Below are 10233 nucleotides of genomic sequence, written 5' to 3'. Positions count from 1 at the left end.
CACAATGGGTCGGTTCTCATTTAGCCCAAGGGCCAGCTCTTCTGCCGGGGTATAACGTGGGGGTGCAGGACCACCACCTGTTTTTTTCTGCTCCGCCTTTTCCTTGGTTGCAGATAACCATAAACAGACAAACAGACACATCATTTAAAATGTCTTTGCTAAAAGAGACTAATCAGTAGAAGTAGAAAAGATTACCAGTTTGAAGAATATTCTTGTACTTCACTTTTACTTGTTCCCATGTTCTAGTGGGTCCTGAGGTGGCTCTGACATTAAGCAATTATGAAATTATTAAAATACAAGAATATATACTGTAATAAGTGATATAACCATAACATGGAACACTTACGCATTTAATTTGTCTGTTACTTTTTGCCAGCCCTCTCGAGTCCTGGCTTTTGCACACTTTGATTCCCAGTGTTCCCTGGCGTTTTAATTATATTTTTCAAACTCTGCATACCCTTCCAGTAAAAATTCCTGCTCTGCTGCGTTGAAAAACTGAGCGCGCTCTTTGGCCATGGTGAGCAGCCAATAGCAGCGTTGCTGATCAATGTTTCTACTATCGATACATATCCCCTTTTAAACCAGAGCGTGAACGCGCAATTATCTCACTAACTCAATCCAGCTATACTAATCATATCCGGCAGGTGTGTTCGAAGAACCAAATTAGTCAGATCATGATTAGCACGATGATATCATCTTGGATGTCTCGTTTGATCTCAGATGTTTTAAGCAACGTACGAAGAACGGGCCCCAGTTGCTATGACAGCAAGTCCAGGATGAGCGTCGAAGACCCAAACAATCAAATCCAGCTAACTGAGTTCTTCGACGCTCATCCTGGACTTGCTGTCATAGCAACTGGGGCCCGTTCTTCGTACGTTGCTTGAAACATCCAAGATCAAATTATGAGACATCCAAGGTGATATCATCGGCCTAATCATGATCTGACTAATTTGTTTCTTCGAACACACCTGCCAGTTATGATTAGTAGAGCTGGATTGAGTTATCTGAGATAACTGCGCGTTCATGCGCTGGTTTAAAAGGGGATATGTATCGATAGTAGAAACATTGATCAGCAACGCTGCTATTGGCTGCTCACCATGGCCAAAGAGCGCGCACAGTTTTTCTCCGCAGCAGAGCAAGAGTTATTGAAGGTTATGCAGAATATGAAACCTTAATTAAAACGCCAGGGAACCAGGAGAGAGGGCTGGCAAAAAGTAGCAGACAAATGAAATGCGTAAGTGTTCCATGTTATGGTTATATCACTTATTACAGTGTATATTCTTGTATTTTAATCATTTCATAATTGCTTAATGTCAGAGCCACCTCAGGACCCACTAGAACAGTGTTCTTCAACCCTGCTCCTGGAGGACCCCCAACACTGCACGTTTTCTTTGTCTCCCTAATCAAACACACCTGATTCAACTCATCAGCTCATTAACCCATGTGAAAATGAGTTGATGAATTGAATCCGGTGTGTTTGATTAGGGAGACAAAGAAAACCAGCAGTGTTGGGGGTCCTCCGGGAGCAGGGTTGAAGAACACTGCACTAGAACATGGGAACAAGTAAAAGGGAAGTACAAGAATATTCTTCAAAATGGTAATCTTTTCTACTTCTACTGTTCTTTGTCTCTTTTACAAAAGAAAAGCACCGTTAAATGTGTTTGTCTGTTTATAACAGCAACCAAGAAAAAGGCTGAGCTGAAAAAAAACAAACAGGTGGTGGTCCTGCTCCCTCACATTATACCACATTATACCCCAGCAGTAGAGCTGGCCCTGGGGTTAAATGTGAACCGACCCATTGTGGAGGGCATCCCTGGGGGCAGCTCTTCCTCAGACCAACAGCCAGGAACCAGTAGCAGCAACACCTTCATTACTGGTAAATGAGCTTTAAATGATCTTGCTACACTGTAAAATATATCTTTTTTTTTTGCCGCATTAAATTAAGTAGGCCTATATAATCCAAATGGCTGGTACAGTAATTTCAGCTGTTAAATATTGAGTAGTGATCAATTGCTTTGACTTGTGAAGGTGAAAACTGCTGAACTTAATGTAAGAATATTTTGCCATGAGTTACTGATCACATTTGTTCATATAGTGTAGTTCATTGTAATGCCATTGTGTTTCCTCTTTTGTGCAGTTTTACATAATACACCAACACTTGTACCTGTTCCCAAGAAAGTAGTGGCTGAAATATGTGCAGTAAGTGGACTTTTTCTAACTTTACATCAAAAGGGAAGAAAGTGCAACACTTTGTAATGCCCATTTGTTTCCATTGCACAGGACAGTGAAGAAACCCTCTCAGATGACTGTCCTTTGGAGGAAGTACTTGTAAGTGCATAAATAACTTTACTTCATTTATAGTAACTTGTGTACATATTATTTCTGACTGCAATATGAGTTGCAGGAGGAAAGGCCTACTGCACAAAGTGATACAGAGGTGGGCAGTGTAGTAACCTACTTGTACTTTTTATTTTTGTTGCATGAGGCTTGTGTTGACAGTTCTTTTTTATTTTTTTATTCTTTTTATCCAAACATGGCACAGGGTGATATCCGTATATAAACGGAATCTACAACAGAAAATTTAGTATTTTGACCTGAAAAAACATAGAAATAGAACTTGACACCTTAAAGAAGAAAAAACTGGCACTAGAGATTGAGTTGCTTCAAAAGGAACTTCAGAGTAAGTGCTAAATACACTATTTCACACAGAGTACTATTGCTGACCTTGGATAACAATATATCTTATTGCAGGCAAAAGATGACCATCATTGGCTTTTCTTGACAAAGAATAATTGAAATAAAACTCAAGGAACTAAGCATGTTGTCTTGTCTTCTATTCATTTAATGAAGGTTTTTGTTTAAAAAAAAAAAAAAAAAAATGGTGTTCCACAATTCTGTCCCGTGCAGCTCTGCCACTAGGTTGGTCCAAGTGCACTGGCTGGAGGTCATCATCAGGCTGCACCTCCACCACAGGGGTCCTCTCCTTTCTGATGGTGGCACTATTGTGGAGTATGGCACATGCAACAATAATGTCACAGGCCCTGTCAGGTGCAACCCTCAGACACTGAAATCTTTCCTTTAGTTGCCCAAAGGTCATTTCAATGCGTGCCCTTGTCCTGGCTAGAGCTGCATTGAAACGGGTTTGTGGTCCGGGGTTTGGGTCAGGGAATGGCGTCATGAAATACTGCCTGCAGGTATAGCCCCTGTCACCAAGCAGGATCCCGTCGTAAGCACCTGGAAAAATGCAGTTTTGTTAGGCTCAGAATAAATGTATGTAATACAGTGAGCTTGATATTAAATATTTCCTTACCACGTTCAAATAATGTGCATAAATGTGACTCTCTGAAAATCCTGGAGTCATGCACAGAACCAGGCCATTTTGCTTCCACATTTGTGATGTAGGACATGGAGTCACACACCATCTAAGATATTTTTAATCAGTCAACTGCATACTTTTTGATTACATTACTTTTTGTATTATTTGATATATTCTGGACTCGCTTCTCCAAGGTAAATGGTGAATTGTTTGATGTCAGGCTGCATGCTCAGAAAGCGGCAGTGGATTGTGCAGCGTGAGACCACCTTCAGCGACAGGTTCTTGTCGTAAAAACGGACAAGACATGGCTGCGAAAGACTTCCCGTATCACCTCCGCTTATAAAGCCGGGATCTAATCCTGTTAACATGAAATAAGCCTGCTCCCGAGCAGGTTTAAGCTTGGGCACCTGTTGCTATGACAGCAAGTCCAGGATGAGCGTCGAAGAACCAAACAATCCAAGATCATGCCAAATCTCCAACAATCAAATCCAGCTAACTGAGTTAGCGACGTACGAAGAACGGGCCCCTGGGGCCTGTTTCAGAAAGGAGGTTCAACTGAGTTGGCTTACCCTGAGATGGGAAACTCTGAGTTTTCGGTTACAGAACAGCGGAAATTAGTTAGTTCAATCAACTCTGAGTTGACTGACTCTGAGTTAAGCGCGTGCACCACCACTATAAAAAGCCATTATCAATGGAGTGCAGATATTATGAGTCACCATGGTAACAGCGCCAGACAAAAAGAGGTCTGCATATTTCTCACCAGCTTCTGCAAGCGTAAGAAGACATATTATTATTTTTTAAATATCGGCTGCAGCAGCGAAGGACAACTAGAGTTAGCTAGGGAGAAAATAGTTGCTCGAGTCAATGCGTATGTTTACATTTTAATTAGTTATACAGTGTTGGGTGTAATTAATTACCAAGTCATCTAAATACTGTCATTTAATTAAAGGGATTACTCTTAATTCTTCTGTAATTTGAAGTAAAATCTGATGTAATTGCATTAGACTATAGAACAATTCTGTATATTTAACATACATTTTTAAAAGGTATATTTTTTATGTAACCTTCTCCCTCTACACACTTTGGTCAATTCAAGAATAATCCATGCAATTGTATATTGTTTATTTGAAAGCATTAAAAGTGCAGTTTCTTGTCTCTCCTTGTATTGTTCAAGTGGTTGAGGTTGATATGGGATTTATTAATAAGTAGACCAATACTTTCTAAAGATAGTCATTATTACATGAATCTAATTACACGGTTGAAGATGTCATTTGTAGTTAGTAATTAATAACTATTTTAGAGTAACTTACCCAACTGTTATAATATCAGAGGTGAAACTGGAAGAACAGTATGTTATTCAACCTAATTTTAATTTTCATGGGTGCAATCCTGCAGGTATTAAAAGAACATGGCAGCAGCTGAAAATTAAATATAAGAACATAATTCAATCAGGTAAGGTTTGAGCATATCATGGGTGTAGGCTACCTGAATTTACAAATATTTGACATATTAAATAACTAAATAGCATCCCAGTGTCTAGCAGTGCAGCAGCATTTTTGGCTGGGGGAATTCCTGGAGGGACTTCAGAGCCAGTCACTCCCGAAGATCCAAGGGCCTTCATAAAATGTAAGAGGTTTACATATGTGTTATTTCTTATATAGGCTATTTTTGATATTTCCATTTATTTTACTTTGGGTTGGGTTTTTTGTTGGTCCCAACAGATTCCGATGGTAATATCTGTCTTTTGGAGCCTCCTGTCCCAACAAAACCTGCAGGCAGTTGTAAGTAGCCTACTCAATACACCAGAAATTATGACAAATAGTGTTATAAAGTGTACTCATCTTCACAGGACGATGGGGATAATGTTATGTGTCACATCAAACAATCTACACATTCAGATTTTTTCACATTTTTATGTGGAGTAGAATCTAAGTTTAAAGCTAAGTATAAATGGGTAGTCTTATCTCTCCCCCCGCCCCCAAAGTGGAAGAACAGCAGGAGGACGGTCCATCAACTTCTGTTGCACAGATGAACAGAGTTCAGTGATTTTCAGTAAATGCCACAGTTTAATTCTGTAGAATTTGTTTAGAACTACATTATGTAACTCTAATCTACTACTGTATATTCAGTTGCCAGTTAAGGAGTTAATAGACTTCATCTTATTTAAAAAATTGAAAAAAAAAAAAAAACAGTAAAAATAGCAATATTGTATTTATTAATTAAAGATTAATTTTATTAATAAAAATGTACTGAAAGAATGAATGAGGTGTTTAAACACCACTTCCTCTTTAAAAAAAGGGGAGGAGACCGAAAAAAACTCTGGGTTTACCGAAGAAAACCTGCTCCCGGCCAGGTTAGGTTCACAGAGTAAGTTACCATGGTAACTGACTCTGAGTATAAGTTACCTCTCTTTCAGAAACGGGCTTGACTTACTCTGCTTTCTCAGGTTTAACATACCTCCCATCAGGGCCGCGGGAAGTGGGGGTGCTGCAGAATTGTAAATGCAACGCATATATTTGTTCATTAAAATGTATAATTTTTTAGCATTTAGTCATTTATTTGTAATAAACACTTTAAGTGGGCTATTTAAAAATTGTTATTTATATGTTAAATTATCTTTTTAAAACATAAGCGCAGAGTGTTACGTAATATTGTGTGTGTGTGTGTGTGTGTGTGTGTGTGTGTGTCGAAAGAATTTGCCGCAGCTGCTCAAAAAAAAAAAAAAAAAAAAAAAAAAACGTCAAAAACCCCACTGTCAGTGTTTTGTAAGGAACAGGCAAATAGGCCTATGTAAAATATAGCAGGAGACATTTTAATTGTTTACTAATAAAACAGTTATTTTTTATGTCAGTGTCGGCTAGACAGATGAAGTTGACGACTCGCGATCTTCGCAGCGCCAGAGAGAAATGCACATTTCATACGAATTACATAAGCAGCGCAGTCTGTTTTCTTTCGTTTTGAATTGTTCTGCTTAAAAGTAGACATTTCAAGCTATCTATATGTCTCAGGTCTGTGAGGCAATAGGCTATAGGCCTACGCTGAGTTTCATTTATGAGACGAGCTCCAGGTTCGCCAGCGCCTCCGTATCCTGATTATTTATTTTCTAATAGCCTATATTTAGGCTACTTCTTATTAAATCCTGACAATTTGTTGATGAAACATCGATTAAAATTAAGATACAATTAATACAAAACGAAATTAAATTTAAAGACAGGCTTTGTGCTTTCAGTTTGAGGTCTCTGTGAAAGTTTTAAAACATTATTTTAGTGCCGCTTTAGAGCGCTCACGTCCGTAACGGAGAACTGTCTGTAACATTTTTTTTTTTTTTTTTTGTGAAATAAATTTCTAAAAAAATGCGACTTAGTCCAGTGCGACTTAGGCTATAGATGTTTTTTTCTTCCCCGTGGCGCATTTTGTGACTGATATGCGACTCCGGAGCAATGAAAATAAAAGGGACTCCGGAATAAAAGCAGAATCAATAAAAGTAAAAAATGTGATGTGCAGTCAGGTTTGAGTGTGTGCGCGTTTTTTGAGGAGTTTTATAGTCTTGATATTGTTTCTTATTCAAAAGTGGTGACGCGACGCGACTGATTTATTATGAGTGTTGGAAACAGTTCTGCTGCCTAATATATTTGATGAATAAAAGGTTAAAAAGAACTGCATTTATTAAAAAATATATATAATTTCTAATAATATAAATCTTCTTTACTATCACTTTTTTTAAAATCAATTTAACACATCCTTGCTGAATAAAAGTATTGATTTATTTAAAAAAATAAATAAAAAAATACTGACCTCAAATTACTGACCAGTAGTGTATATTGTTGTTACAAAAGATTTCTATTTTTTTAAAAATTGCTTTTTTCAATTTTTTTTTCAATTTTTTTTTTACATTTTTATTCATCAAAGTATCCTAAAAAAAGTATCACAGGTTATGAAAACATATTAAGCAGCAGAACTGTTTCCAACTTTGATAATGAATCATCATATTAGAATTATTTCTAAAGGATCATGTGATAGACTGGAGTAATGATCCTGAAAATTCAGCTTTGCATCACAGAAATAAATGATCATTTAAACCAATTATTTTAAATTGTAAAAATATATCACAATATTACTTTTTTTTCTGTATTTTTGATCAAATAAATGCAGGCTTGATGAGCAGAGGAAACTTCTTTCAAAAACATTAAAAATACTAATACTTATACTTGCCCTGTAATACATGTATTCTTTGTTTTAGATGTTATTAACTTAAATTCTTATGAATAATAAAAATGTTGTAATGTCTATTTGTTATTTATGGCCTGTACGCCTCATTATTGATCTGAGCTTCTACATCTTGAATTCGAATAACATTCGATAAAACATAATTGCTGGATTATTTTGACTATAATAAATAAGCAGATGAAACATAGTAGGCCTATACACTGTTTATCACAGATTACTTTGGACCAAAGTTACCATATTATAATTAATTATTATATAGTTCTATTCATTCATTTTATTTAAATTAGCACTGGTTAAAATGTATAAAGCATGAACAAGATATGAAACAATATTTATTAATAATGTATTTTCATTTGCGTCCTATGCTGGCTAATTACGACGTTTAACCTGTTATCATAATGAAATTCATGCATTTATTTATTTGTCATTTAAACTGATGCAAACAGGGAAAGAGAGTAGAAAACACTTATTATCCTGTCGCCCCCTCTAGTGGACAGCATTAAGTATTACGGCCTTCATTGCTCAGATAACTCAAGTCGATGGATTTTTTGGGAAAGTCTGACCAGTTAGAAGCAAGTTAGACCAGTCTGAGGGTCTGAGCTGAGTTTGGTGAAGCATCAAAGTTCTAGGCGGAGTCAATTTCTCATAATAATAATAACAATTAATCCCAAACCTGGTAATTTTGTCAGTATTTAATTTACGTTCACTGATTCTGGCTTCTCTCTTTTCTGTCTCTTTCTTTTCATGTGAACTGAGTAGGCTACACATGCTTAAATTCAAAAAATATAAACTTTATTTCTATTCAAAATTATTTATAGCCCATAGGCTATATGTCACACACGCCTACCTGCCTTTTGATGTAAATAAAAGACTAGAGTGGTAAATGTTACGGACATATTATCATGGTACAGTTCAGCCTATTATTGATTTTTATTTCCACTTCCCTTTTATCCAAAGAGACGGAACTATTTGCACTGTATTTATCAATGGGAAATATGCTAATATAATCTGTCATATACTGTGGCTCACATTAATGGGGTTGCTTGCAAGTCGCAGCAGCACGAATTACGTGACCAGCAACATATTTCTAAATCAAATAGTGTGTGTAGTTAACAGTGAGTGGTGGTTTCAGACATTATTTCATTAAAGGGCATTTGTCAGTGCCGCACTTGTAGCCTACTGACTCTTATTCTGCCTGACAGAAAGAAAAGCTCACAGCTTACTGAAGGCGGAGCGGTTTGACCAATCAGATGAAAGGGGCGTTTCAGCGCCGCCCACGTGTGCAAATGAAATATCGAACCCATAAACCGACTTGTAAACGAAAAATGAAAAATCTAGCCAAAATCTAGCCAAAAAAACGAATAAACGAGCTGGTTTTCATTTCTCCTTATTCCATTCTAAACAGGAAATGAAATGATCAAAAAGTGCACGGACCCTATGACTTAGCACGACGGTGTAATAAGTTTATATACACTAGATGTCGCCTTGGCTACGGCAGTTTGGAATATTCTGGGCTCATCTGATTTTTTTGTACATAGCATAACCTACTTTGTTATGATTTTAGTATCATAATGATTAATAAATGCACGCACAATTATCATGAACTTGATTTGAACAAATGCCTATCAACTTGTGTGTGCAAAATTCAGAATTAAATGAATGTGCAGCAATTTGTACAAATAGAGAGTCTGTAGGCCTATACTGTTGTAGCCATTAAATAAGCGCATTTATTTTCATATTTGTTCAAATGTTCTAATGTTATTTTTTTCCCCCATGTATGTTGATTTATGAAAAGTGAACAGCACGAGTAAAAGTGAATTTCGTTTTGTATAAATTGTATCTTAATTTTAATACATTTTTCATCAGCCTGTATTTAATAAATAAGATCAATAAGATTTAATAAATAATAATAAAAAAATGATAATCTTGCATTGCACGTTAACTGGAGCGCATCTCATCCTAACTTAACGAAACTCATTGTATGCCTCACACACACAGACATGAGAAATACATCAAATACACAAAGCTTGAAATGTCTTTAAACGAAATAATTCAAAACGAAAAGAAAAAGGCTACTCTCTGATTATGTAATCCATTATGTGCATTTCTCTCTATAGGCGCGTTCACTATACGGCGATCGTCAACTTCATCTTTGCAGCCGAGTCGACACTGTCAGAAAACACTAGATTATTAATAAAAATCAATGCACGCGTCACCGGATTTCCAAATGCACATCTTGCTTGTTGCACCCACACATATTATGTCGAAATAACGAGATATTATGTTGAAATAACATTATTAATAATAATACATATTTTATAATATTTGATTGAATGCTGAATGTTGTTCAGTTAATAAAATGAAAACTTTAATTGTGATCATTAAAATAATTGAATATGAAATATTTAGTGGCCAAGTTTTGCTAATTAATTAATTTATATATGTAAGGCATTCGTTCCAATCAACTGCCGCAGCCAAGGCCACGTCTAGTGTATATATCTATGACTTGGCACTTCTGGGTAAAGATGCGATCAGTCAAATGAAATCCAATAAACGTATAAATAAATATTCCAAATGAAAAAGCGATGGGAAATGTCGTCCAATTTTCTAATACTATTATTTGATGACAACAATACATTTGTAAAAGAAAATCCAGCCATTTCTGTTTTTTTAAAGAAAAAAACCAAGCT

The sequence above is a fragment of the Leuciscus leuciscus genome (genome assembly GCF_965113295.1).
Source record: "Leuciscus leuciscus genome assembly, chromosome: 2".
NCBI classification, from domain to species: Eukaryota; Metazoa; Chordata; class Actinopteri; order Cypriniformes; family Leuciscidae; genus Leuciscus; species Leuciscus leuciscus.
This window is presented reverse-complemented; position numbering follows the sequence as displayed.